This window comes from Chiloscyllium punctatum, chromosome 19 (genome assembly GCF_047496795.1).
Source record: "Chiloscyllium punctatum isolate Juve2018m chromosome 19, sChiPun1.3, whole genome shotgun sequence".
In the NCBI taxonomy this organism is placed as follows: domain Eukaryota; kingdom Metazoa; phylum Chordata; class Chondrichthyes; order Orectolobiformes; family Hemiscylliidae; genus Chiloscyllium; species Chiloscyllium punctatum.
Genome location: NC_092757.1, coordinates 81,540,789 through 81,554,181, shown reverse-complemented (window position 1 = coordinate 81,554,181; position 13,393 = coordinate 81,540,789). Strand labels below are relative to the sequence as shown.

Below are 13,393 nucleotides of genomic sequence, written 5' to 3'. Positions count from 1 at the left end.
TGATAGTTGAATTTCGATTTTCAATTCCTATCCGAGCAAAGATGCAGCAACGACTAAATGCGACAGGTTCTGCAATATATAAATAATCATTAGATAATGGAAACCCATCTTTTGTTTAGGTATGGGGAGATTAGAGAATAGTACAGCACAGCAGGTGGTCCTTCAGCACATTCAGTCACCAATGGCTCTTTTGAAGTCCGAAAACGAAATGTCTAGATACATGAAAACATGATTTTGATCTCTTTCAACTGCAACACAGTTTGATTCTTCACATTCCTAAGTGGTGACCAAGTGATTTATGTGCAGCTAAAAGCCAGGATATTAAATGCCTAAAAAGCTGCCATGAAGATGAAAAGAACAGCCATGGCTGTGAAACTGGACTTAAAGCAAGTTGAGGATTTTGGTTTCTCATCATTGCCCCATTTGCCTCTGGATTCAATCTAAAGAGAGTTTTTCAACATGTTGGTTCAGAGAGTATTAATTGTGAAACATCATTTCCACTGACTGACAAACAAGAGCTCATAGATTCAGGATCACTAGTAGAATAACAATAGAGGAAAATATCAAAATCTTTCAACACAAACCTAATCACGCCTGCAATGGTTTATCTCAAGAGTCTATTGATGCAGGGACTACAATATACATTAAAAAGTAAATGGTAATGTGTAGGAGGACGCCATTCAGTCCACTGGGCTTGTGCTACTAACAGTTCTTCAACTGGAGTTGATCTCTAATTCTCTGCAGTTCCTTTTAGCCTTCTACACTGGATTAAGGCTTTTGAATCTTAGGCACATCCGTACGTTTATATAGCGATCTGGGAGAAGGATGCCACCATAGTTAAAGTGTGCATTGTTGGGAAGAGAATGTAGTGAGGAGGAATTGGATGATGCAATGTTTGGCTTTTGAAAGCCCATGGACTGTATTACGAGGCAGCTCTGATTGAAAATTTAAAGTAGTTTAGTTCTCTCTCTCCTGATGTCGCCACGCACAAATTTGTGAAGTAGATAAACACGAAATGTGACATGCCAATTTAGAATAAGATATTATCTTAGCAATAAATGACAGAAATCTAGCCAATGTATTAAATGAGACCAGATTTTTTTCAAAATTATGATGTTGGCTAAGTCAAAGACACTCATCATTGTTACATGGAATAAAATATCAAATGCAATGGTTGATTATCCTATTAGAAATGCAAAATAATCCCTGCGTAATTTAACTTTGAAGATTTGCATTTTTTACTATGTTCAGAGAAAAGGCCAACCAAACTGCCAGGGAAATTGTTGTCAGACAGCATGATTAAAATCCAAGTGTATGAGAGCTTCTCCTAAATCCACCCTTCAGATCCTCGCTAAAGTGTGAAAGTGATCCCCTGCACTGGGACTCTACAGACAGCTCAAATGATAGCAATTCAGCGCATCCATCCCAAGGTCAGTGAGACCTCCTGGAACAGCCAGTAGCCAGCCAATTGGCCTGACTTTCAAGGGCTTTGGGAGGGAGGGGCAAGAGAGAGGGAGGGAGGGAGGGGCAAGAGAGAGGGAGGGAGGGAGGGAGGGGCAAGAGAGAGGGAGGGAGGGAGGGGCAAGAGAGAGGGAGGGGCAAGAGAGAGGGAGGGAGGGAGGGAGGGAGGGGCAAGAGAGAGGGAGGGAGGGAGGGAGGGGCAAGAGAGAGGGAGGGAGGGGCGAGAGGGAGGGAGGGAGGGGCAAGAGGGAGGGAGGGAGGGGCAAGAGGGAGGGAGGGAGGGGCAAGAGGGAGGGAGGGAGGGGCAAGAGAGAGGGAGGGAGAGAGGGGCAAGAGGGAGGGAGGGAGGGGCAAGAGGGAGGGAGGGAGGGGCAAGAGGGAGGGAGGGAGGGGCAAGAGGGAGGGAGGGAGGGAGGGGCAAGAGAGAGGGAGGGAGGGAGGGAGGGAGGGAGGGGCAAGAGAGAGGGAGGGAGGGGCGAGAGGGAGGGAGGGAGGGGCAAGAGGGAGGGAGGGGCAAGAGGGAGGGAGGGAGGGGCGAGAGGGAGGGAGGGGCGAGAGGGAGGGAGGGGCAAGAGGGAGGGAGGGGCAAGAGGGAGGGAGGGGCAAGAGGGAGGGAGGGGCAAGAGAGAGGGAGGGAGGGAGGGGCAAGAGAGAGGGAGGGAGGGAGGGGCAAGAGGGAGGGAGGGAGGGGCGAGAGGGAGGGAGGGAGGGGCGAGAGGGAGGGAGGGGCAAGAGGGAGGGAGGGGCAAGAGAGAGGGAGGGAGGGAGGGGCAAGAGAGAGGGAGGGAGGGAGGGGCAAGAGGGAGGGAGGGAGGGGCAAGAGAGAGGGAGGGAGGGAGGGGCAAGAGGGAGGGAGGGAGGGGCAAGAGAGAGGGAGGGGGGGCAAGAGAGAGGGAGGGGCAAGAGGGAGGGAGGGAGGGGCAAGAGAGAGGGAGGGAGAGAGGGGCAGGAGGGAGGGAGGGAGGGAGGGGCAAGAGAGAGGGAGGGAGGGAGGGGCAAGAGAGAGGGAGGGAGGGAGGGGCAAGAGGGAGGGAGGGGCGAGAGGGAGGGAGGGGCGAGAGGGAGGGAGGGAGGGGCGAGAGGGAGGGAGGGAGGGGCGAGAGAGAGGGAGGGAGGGGCGAGAGAGAGGGAGGGAGGGGGGGAGGGAGGGGCAAGAGGGAGGGAGGGGCAAGAGGGAGGGAGGGAGGGGCAAGAGGGAGGGGGGAGGGGCAAGAGAGAGGGGGGAAGGGGCAAGAGAGAGGGGGAAGGGGCAAGAGAGAGGGGGAAGGGGCAAGAGAGAGGGGGAAGGGGCAAGAGAGAGGGGGAAGGGGCAAGAGAGAGGGGGAAGGGGCAAGAGAGAGGGGGAAGGGGCAAGAGAGAGGGGGAAGGGGCAAGAGAGAGGGGGAAGGGGCAAGAGAGAGGGGGAAGGGGCAAGAGAGAGGGGGAAGGGGCAAGAGAGAGGGGGAAGGGGCAAGAGAGAGGGGGAAGGGGCAAGAGAGAGGGGGAAGGGGCAAGAGAGAGGGGGAAGGGGCAAGAGAGAGGGGGAAGGGGCAAGAGAGAGGGGGAAGGGGCAAGAGAGAGGGGGAAGGGGCAAGAGAGAGGGGGAAGGGGCAAGAGAGAGGGGGGGAGGGAGAGAGAGAGGGGGAGACAGACAGACGAGGGGGGAGACAGAGGGCTGGAGAGTTTGGAGGGAATGGGCAGGAGGGAGGGGGAGAGAGAGCGAGCGTGAAGTTGGGGGGAGGAAAGGAGTTGCGGGCATGGACTTTTTAATCTATGAATTGTACTGAAAAGAAATGGAAAGTCTGTAAAACAAAAAAAAGCTTGTTACAAAAAGTGTCATTGCAGTTCTTCACACAGTTCTACATGTTGAATGTAATGGAACCCAGTATTTCAGGGTCTTGTTAAGTAGTGATAACCCCCATGTTAACTCTGCTGAAGTACTTAATGCCAGACTCTCTAATTCTGGAAGTTAGCTGTTCTGTACTGTGCCCTCCACCTCTCGAGTATTCATTTGGGATATTGGAATTTAATCTCTTAAAGGGACTGTTCCAATTTTGCATTGGTATTGTTTGTGTGGCTTTTTGGTTGGATTCTGGCCTCTGAATCTGTAAGTTCGAACCTTGACAAATCTCGATTCTGACTCTGTAGAAATGGCCAGGAGATAGGATGGCTACTTTGAGCTTCTGCAAATCCACATTCCCCACCAAGAACATCCAACAAAATCCAAGGCCTAAGGAACCCAACATCCAAATTCTGTGCCACCGCCAAGACCTCAGGTATTCACTCCCAGTTGTATGTTATTTTTCTTACATGACCCCATGCAAGTGAATTCACGTTGATCTCTGAATCAGACCATACACACCAGCAGCTGGATAGAGACCACCCCTATACAATTCCCATGTGACCTCTCAGTCCCTTGTGAACCAGATCGGTGCATTGGATTTGCAGCTAGGAGCTAGGAAGGAAAGCCAACATGTAATTCAGAAACACAACAGCTCTGGCAACATTGCAACAGTTGTGGAGGGAGAAACAGAGTTAACTTTCCAAATCTGGTTTGAATTCTATTCTAAAGAGGAGTCATATTGGACTTGAAACGTTAACTCTGTTTCTCTCTCCATAGATGCTGCCAGACCCACTGAGTTTCTCTAGTATTCTGAGTTTATTTCAGATTTCCAGCATCTTCAGTCTATTACATTTATTTCTGTAACTCAACAAACTGTTTAGCCAAAAGACCATGCCTCTTGAAGATCTTCTCTGTACTGCCCTGTAGCATCAGATTAGATTATGTACTTTTTAAAATCCTGGTATTGGACTTAATCCCATAACTGTTAGGGGATACGTGAGTGGCGGTACCTGACAGAAGTTATGCACAAATCATTGAAGATAGCAGAGCAGGTGTAGAAAGTGGTTAATAAGGCATACGGGATCCTGGGTTTCATAAACAGAGTATACAGAAACAAGGAGATTAAGATAAACGTATATGAAACAGTGGTTCAACCTCAACTGGAGTTTGGTGTCTGATCTTTTATAACCACAATTTAGGAAGAATGTGAAAGCTTTGGAGAGGGTGCAGAACAGATTTACAGGGATGGATCCAGCAATGAGGGACTTCAAATGGGTGGACAGACTGGAGAAGCCAGAAACATTCTTCATGAAGAGAAGATGAGGTGGTTCGATAGGGGTGTTCAAAATCATAACGCTGCTTTGAATTCAGCCTTTCCCACTGCATCAAAGCTGTGGCCCACTCTGCCTCCCACAGTCTCCTCTTCCTCCTACAATGTATAGACTTTAAAATCCAAGCTTACATCACCTGTGTATGATATTTGACTTATTTTAGGTTGAATTGTTTTCAACCTTGATGAAATCTGTTACTCGGGTCCTAAAATTTGTTTTAGTTTCTGGAGCGTGCACCCTCACCCAAATCTACTGGTTAAATGAAGAGATCCAAAATATATACATTAACGTACCTATAAATGAATTCCAAGCTCACTGCACATTTCACAACACTCTACTCACTGTCACTGTATGCCATTACAGGAAGTCATTTTGATGCTAGAATCATCCTTCACCTGGCATTCAGAAGGATACGTGGTACTGTTGTCAGATTCGGGTTAGAATTTTCCTGTGTTACTTAAAAGTGTGTGTCAGTCACAGCTCTGATGGTAGCAATCTCACTCTGAGTCACAAGATTCTGAATTCAACTCCCAATCTAGGCTAACATTGCAGTGCAGTACTGAGGGAGCTGGGATGTTTTAGTAATGTGTTAAACTGAGATCCTATTTGCAGAATACAAATGACTCTACAACACTCAATCATACAGTGTGGAAGCAGGCCATTTAGCCCATTGAGTCTACACCAACCTTCTGAAGAACATCCCATCCAAATCCACACCCTCAACTCGATCACCCTGCGTTTCCCATGGCTAACCCAGCTAAACTACACATCCCTGACACTATGGGCAATTCAGCATGGCCACTTTACCCAACCTGCATATTTTTGGACTGTGGGAGGAAACCAGAGCCCCGGAGGAAACCCACGCAGACACGGGCAAAATGTACAGACTCCACACAGTGAGTCGCAGACAGGACTCAAACCCAAGTCCCTGGCAGTGAGAGGCAACAGTGCTAACCACTGAGCCACCGTGTCACCCAAGGATCTGCATAAAGAACAGAAAAATTATCCACTGTACGGCCAAACTTTACCACTCAGTCAACATCACAAAACCTGGTTACCTGATTGTGATTACACACTACTATTACTGGGAGCTTGTTGTGTGCAAATTAGTTGATGAGTTTCTCACATAGCATTAGTGATAACACCCCAAAAATACTTTGCGAAGTACTGGGAGATGGCCGGTCATTTGGAAAGGTGCGATACAAATACGATCTTTTGTTTCTTTATCCTGTATACGGGGGGCTCCATCAATCAACTCAATCACATTATTTTAAGCAGGCCTATTTTTAGAGGGTGTAATACACAGTTGATCATTTCACAATTACAAGGAAGTTGAGGCTTTGGTTAAAAAAAAAGTACATTTATCTGAAATAAACACAAAATGCTGGAGAAACTCAGCAGGTCTGGCAACATCTGTGGCGGGAGAAACAGAGCTAATATTCCATTTCTGGACTGACTCTTCTCCAGAAGTGGTTCTTCTTCTGAAGAGCTGAAAATGTGTTGCTGGAAAAGCACAGCAGGTCAGGCAGCATCCAAGGAACAGGAGAATCGACGTTTCGGGCAACACATTTTCAGCTCTGAACTCCAGCATCTGCAATCCTCACTTTCCCTTCTTCTGAAGAGACATACCAGCTTCTAAAGATTAACTCTGTTTCTCTCTCTGCAGATGCTGCCAGACTCGCTGAGCTCCTCCAGCATTCTCCATGTTTGTTTCAGATTTCCAGCATCTGAGTATGATGCCTTTCTTCAAAGAGATTTATGTGGTTTGTTTTCTTTTCCAGAAGTCACATGACACCAGATTCTAGCCCAAACGTTCACCTGATGTAGCAGCGCTGCTCCGAAAGCTTGTGATATCAGATAAACCTGTTGGACTATAACCTGATGTTCTTGTGACTTCTGACTTTGCCCACCCCAGTCTAACAACAGCAACTCCACATTAAGTTTTCTTTTCCGGGTTGAGTGTTATTCCGTCAACAGGATATTGGATTTAGAAGCGGCTATTGAGGAAAATCTGTCCCACTTCAGGCAACAGGAAAACTGGAAAGAGTAAGCTAATACCTAACAAGAATAGAAAATTGATCTTGAGCTCTTCTTTATTACCAGATTACTGCTATCTGTTTAAAAGTGGGTGTCACTCTGGTATGCCTTTGTTATGTTATTGCAGCATTGGGTTGGGTGAGTGATGCTAATCCAAGGAGGCTAATCCTGGATGAAGAAAACACATTTTTTTCAGGATTAATCTCAGTGTGTCTTCTGTGCTGCTCTCTAAACAAACATTTCCAATATTAAAATATGAAAATTCATGTTCAGGTCGATAATTATACAAGATATTCCTTTCTCCTTCTAAGATTTCACCAAATGTATAATAGTCAGCATAATGACCTCAGTAGATACTGCTGGTTTCATGAAAATTCCATATTTGCCAGCACTTAAAGCAATCTAAAACTTATGAAACATAGCGCTAGGAAAGGCTGAGTTTAAGATTTATGTTGTATTCAGAAGCAGTTTTAATCACACTTATTTCTTATTTATTTCTGCGAGCACTCTAGGGAAGGAGGCAATTATGGACTTCCCTTGGCTTGGGAGAGTAGAACATGGAGTCAGTCTCAGAATAAGAGGTCGGTCATTTAGGATTGAAACAAGGAGAAGTTTCTTCACAAAGTGATGTGCCTCTGTGGAATTGTCTGCAACAATGATTGTGGAAACTCAGTCAGTGACTATATTGTAGACAGAGATCAATAAATATTTGGCTCTTTCAGGGAACTAGGGAATATGAGGACTGAGCAGTTGAAGTCAAATGTCAGCCATGATTTTGTTGAACGATGAACTAGGCTCGAAAAACCAACATCCTATCCAGCTCCAAACTCTCATTTTCTTTATGAATTCTGGAGTTGGGCTTGCATCAAAATCAAACATTACAAAGGGAAAAGTTACCTCAGGCTATCTTTGTATCAATTTTAATAACATCATTCACTTAGTAATAATGAAATTAAACTTGATTTCCCTAGAGTGCTCGCAGAAATAAATAAGAAATAAGTGTGATTAAAAATGCTTCTGAATACAACATAAATCTTAGCACTAGGAAAGGCTGAGTTTATGTTTCATAAGTGTTAGATTGCTTTAAGTGCTGGCAAATATGGAATTTTCATGAAACCAGCAGTATCTACTAAGGTCATTATGCTGACTATTATACATTTGGTGAAATCTTAGAAGGAGAAAGGAATATCTTGTATAATTATCGACCTGAACATGAATTTTCATATTTTGATATTGGAAATGTTTGTTTAGAGAGCAGCACAGAAGACACACTGAGATTAATCCTGAAAAAAAATGTCTTCTTCATCCAGGATATGATTATTTCAGGTATCAGGCATGGTAGAACTCAGATGATAGGACTCTCACCTGTGCACCAAGTTGTGGGATCCAGTTCCACTCCAGAATACAAAACCTAGATTAATACTCCGAGGCAGTACTGGGGAAGTGCTGCACTGTCAGAGGTGCCTCATTTTGATAAGAGTTCAAACCAATGCGGTGTCTGCAGCAGCAGATACAAAAATCACAGGCATGGCCACATCCCTGAACAGACATGGACTGGGCTCATATGTACTAGCAACATCCTCTCTCCAGCCTGTCCTTGGGCGTTGCCTGTCCTGGTGAAGTTTCGGAGATTCACCAGGATGCTGCCTGGGATGAAAGGTCTCAGTTTTGATGAAAGATTGGATAGGCTGGGTTTGTTTTCTTTGGAGCACAGGAGGTTGAGGGGAGTGGGATCGGAATCATTATGAGAGGTACAGACAAAGAGGATTGAAAGAATCTTTTCCCCAGACATGTCTAAAACCCAAGGGCACCAGTTTAAGACAAAGAGCAAGTGGTTTAGAGAAGATCGGAGAAAATACTTTTTCACCCAGATGGTGACAGATATATGAAATGTGCTGCCTGAGACAGTGATGGAGGCAGATATTTTAACATCATTAAAGAAGCATCCGAACGAGCACTTAACCTTCCCCTGCCACTGCAGGAATCACAAAACCTTCGCCCACACCTCCTCCCTCACCTCCATCCAAGGCCCTAAAGGGGCCTTCCACATCCAAAGTTTTACCTGCACATCCACCAATATCATTTATTGTAGCCATTGCTTCCGATGCGGTCTCCTTTACGTTGGGGAGACTGGACGCCTCCTAGCAGAGCGCTTTAGGGAACATCTCCGGGACACCTGCAGCAATCAACCACACTGCCCTGTGGCCCAACATTTCAACTCCCCCTCCAACTCTGCCGAGGACATGGAGGTCCTGGGCCTCCTTCACCGCCGCTCCCTCACCACCAGACGCCTGGAGGAAGAACGCCTCATCTTCCGCCTCAGAACACTTCAACCTCAGGGCATCAATGTGGACTTCAACAGTTTCCTCATTTCCCCTTCCCCCAACTCACCCCAGTTCCAAACTTCCAGCTCAGCACTGTCCCCTTGACTTGTCCTACCTGCCTATCTTCTTTTCCACCTATCCACTTCACCCTCTCAACCCGCCGACCTTCATCCCCTCCCCCACTCACCTATTGTACTCTATGCTACTTTCTCCCTACCCCCACCCTCCTCTCACTTTATCCCTCCACCCTTCAGGCTCTCTGCCTGCATTCCTGATGAAGGGCTTTTGCCCGAAACATCGATTTTACTGCTTCTCGGATGCTGCCTGAACTGCTGTGCTCTTCCAGCACCACTAATTCAGAGCACTTAAAATGCTGGGACATAGTAGGCTACAGAACAAATGCAAGTAAATGGGATTAGTGTCATTTGGTGTTTGTCAGAACAGACATAGTGGGTCGAAGGGCCTGTTTCTATACTGTGTAACTTTGTAAGCACTATTTTGCAAGAATGGGAGTTTAGACACCATATCATTTACCTCTGCACCAACACCACAAAAACTGACGATATTGCCACTGTGAATAAAATACATATAAAACTATTAAGGTCCCCATTTTCAATCTTACTGATTAAAGCATTGTTTCCTCTTAGAAGTTGCACTAACTGGCGATGAGGTATTACAATATGGAAATATGAACACACTGCCTGTGCTCATTTTCTCACCCAGGTAATTTTTACCCAATCATCTCACCTCACCTAAGTTTGCCCCCTGTTAAGCAATGCCTTGATTTCACCTCTTCCCATCTTTATATGTAATTCACAAAACCCTCTGAGATAACTGCACTCCATTATTTTTGGCCACTTGAGCATCCTCCATTGTGATTGCTTCAACGTTGGTGTCCCTGTCACTAGCTGCCTAGGATCCAACCTCTCCTTTCACCTTTCCATTTCCTATTATTTTCTAAGGGACTCCTTACAATACACATCTTTGATCACACTTTGGGCCATCTCTCTTAATGTAGCCTTATGTAGCTCACTGAGACATCGGACACTTTAGTACATTAATAATTTGTTCACTTTGAAACCACTGGTTTTCATGAAAAGCCAAGCTCGCTGAACTCAGCAAATGGCTTATTGAGTCTAATAGCCAGTGAGTGAGTTGCCCTAGAAGATCGCTGGCTCCAGCCCTTTCCTGGTCTGAGAGAACTAATTTCTGCTGAGACAGCCATTCCAAGAATGTAATTGGCAGAGCTGGATAAGTAAGCTCGGGCTTTTGTCCTTGTGTATTAACCTTTCCCGGACACGATGCAGCTAATTTCTGCTGGGTTTAAAGATCACTGAGTTGTCCAGCAGGGAACTGCAGTGGAGATCTGCACTGTAACATTCATCAGTCGCTCACTTGTGTTCAGAAATTGAATCCAATTCCTCAAATGTAACACCCCTGTGATGTGCTACTCTGTTTCCTATCTGACAGGCACAGTGCTAACCCAACACAGGTGTACCTTCCTTAAAACAACCTACATCTTTCCTTAGATCCCATGGTACTGTATAAAGTTTGACTGTCCTGACGTTCTGGAAAGATGATTTTAAAAGTCATTAAATGTTACATATCACCTCCAGAGACTCTTTTGTACAACAACACCACTTTTTTTTTTAAACTCTAAGATTTGTACCTGGGTACTTGTACCAAAGATGTACCATTAAAAGGCAGCCATTGTAAAAACTTTTCACTGTACTCCTGTACTGCAGTACAAGTGAGAATACAAGATATTCAGAGTTGGGCAGTGTGGCACCATTGATAGTGATATTATAAAAGGTCCAAAAGACAAAAATGGTGCAGGCTACATTTCTGGCATAGGGAGTGAGTGAGTGTGGGCACACCAGAGAAGTGCCAGGGAGAGCTACCAGAAAATCATTTAGCTGCTCTGGCTGATTTCATGCCCATTTCAGAAACTTGGACTGCACGTGTCTGCAATAAGCAGTCTCAGCTCAACAGTAGCCCCAGGGAATCACCCTCCATATGGCATTATTTAAAGGGCCGGGCGTCAAGTTTGTAGATGAGGTGCTTTGGACTTAGTGTCAGAAAGTTAGTGACTGTCTGAGACTTGTCCCTGGAGGTTTTGCAGTGGTCTGCTGCACACATTCAGGGAGGCCACCTCTATACCAGCCATGGGAGGCTGTGGTTATCATACCTCTGGGCTTGCAATGGAACCTAGATCCTTGTTCAGGAGAACAAGACTCTGTGTACGAGCAGAGGAAACCAGAACGTGAAAGAAAACCCAGCGATCAAAAGGTGTGCACTGGTTATCATGCAGTGTTTGCAATGAGGGGGAAGGCCTGTGAGGAGGGAAATGGGAGTATCCACAAAAGGCCCTTCCCTCCCAACCAAAATGGCTGACCGTTTGATGCCTGTGATGATCCCAGGGAAATACGTCTAATGAATTCACCAGCTACTGGTTTCTCACTGGACTCATTTCTGGGACCTCAAGGATGTCAGGCACCAGCTTCAGAGCAGAAGGTTAGCTGTGGATGCCAGTGTGATGTCCTAGCACTCTGACATTGTAGTTGGTCAGGACACATATGGCACTAACCTCAGATGCACAACCATCTGCTCGACTTCTGTATATTCAAGTGGCCCACTGAGCCAAGGCAGTCAATGGAAATTTAGTGTATAAGGAGAAATCATAGAACCCTTAACAGGGTGGAATCAGGCCATTCAGCCCTATTGAGCTGAGAGTGCTACTGACCCTCCAAAGATCATCCCACACAAGCTCACCTACCTACCCTATCCCTATAATTCTGCATATCCCTTGGCTATCCCACCTAGCCTGCACATCCCTGGGACAATTTAGCATGTCCAATCCTGCACATCTTTGGACAATGGGAGGAAACCACAGCAGCTGGAGGAAACCCATGCAGACATTGGGAGAATGTGCAAACTCCACACAGACGGTCACCCAAGGATTGAATCAAACCCGGATTCCTGGTTCAGTGAGGCAGCAGTGCTAACTACTGACCCACCATGTTCATTGCCTCATCCTATGTTATTGTATAGTTGATTATCGTAGCAATGCCCTGTTGTGAATAGTATAGATGCATTTAACTGGATAAGGAGAGAGAAAGTAAAAGAACGATATGTTGGTTAGGTGGAACACTAACAATGGTACAGACCTGCTTAGCCAAATGGCCTGTTTCCGGGCTGTAAATAACTTGCAATCTGTAGTAACCCTTAGACTTTTATGCAAAACTTGCACTATCGTTGTTTTAAATTTGTTGAGAGAACCAAGTGCCAAGTATAGGCAACATTAGAAAACAAAGTTGACAGAATAAAGAATGGGCAGTACTTTTCTTCTCTGGTTACAGTCTGGCTGGCCTAGGTATAAAACTCATGACACGGAGATCAGTTTCTGGGTTGTTCAGAGATCCTTCAAGAGTTCCATTAACCAAGAGTGAAATGCTCTCCCCAGTCCAAGTGTACAAGTCTTGGTATAAATGGAGGAAATGAGAACGTGAAGTAAAACTCAAATAATCAAAAAGCTGCCTATTGGTAAATATCCACCAAATGTGATAGATGCTGAATGGAGCAATTTTGCAAAGAAAACTATTGCTTCATGTTTAGTCGAGGGAAAGGTGGGCATTCAGTAGAAGCTGTTTATAATTTCTCCTGGTTTACAGGATGCTGGAAAAGAGATTCTCGGTCAGTACAAAAATCATTGGTGTGGACATTACAGAATTCAGGGGCAAGGCCATTAGCTTTCAGGTTTCACTCAAAAACAGAATTGGGCATCTGGAAGGCATCTGTTCAAATTCCACCCAATCGAATAGAAGACTTTATTTATTCAGTCACCAGAAAGCACTGGCCTTGTTTCAGTCCCCACATACATTATCACAGCAGGTAAAATGGGCAGACTAATTAGATATGTTCCTCAAGGCATGGTACAAATTGTAGAATCCCATGTGAGGAGAAATGAAATTTGACATATTCCATCACCTTAAACCAGGTACTCTGAACACTGCTTATCTGTGCATGTTACCAACTTGCACAAAGAGGGCTTTAGTTCCTGATTGGTTATCAAGAGATATGTAACCCCCTTGGCTTTGAGCCAATGGGAGTGAATTAAAAATTACCTTGAAAACAATTGCTGAAAAGATTTCAGAACAGGCTGCTGGTTTGATCCTGCCAGTCTACCTCTGTAACCACCATTATTTGTTTTACATTTCCAAAATGATCACTGCACTACAAAGTACAAATTTGGCAATTTTCTAAAGCTTCACAGTCGTAAGCCAGCTGTGCAAAACTATTTAAACATTAGATTTAAGGCACTGCCTTTTGTCAGAACTGTTTGTGAGTTCATATTGGTAACGTTCATTTTTGGAGTGACTGATGGCACATCTATTGCCAACGTGCATGGCCAACACTAA

The 13,393-nt window shown here is 45.5% G+C and overlaps 1 protein-coding gene across 3 annotated transcripts in view; it reads right to left on the bottom strand.

Annotated features, from left to right (window-relative positions):
• Positions 1-13,393, bottom strand: part of ccdc92ba (coiled-coil domain containing 92Ba) — an 88,596-nt gene that overhangs the window by 29,378 nt on the left and 45,825 nt on the right. The window lies entirely within an intron of this gene.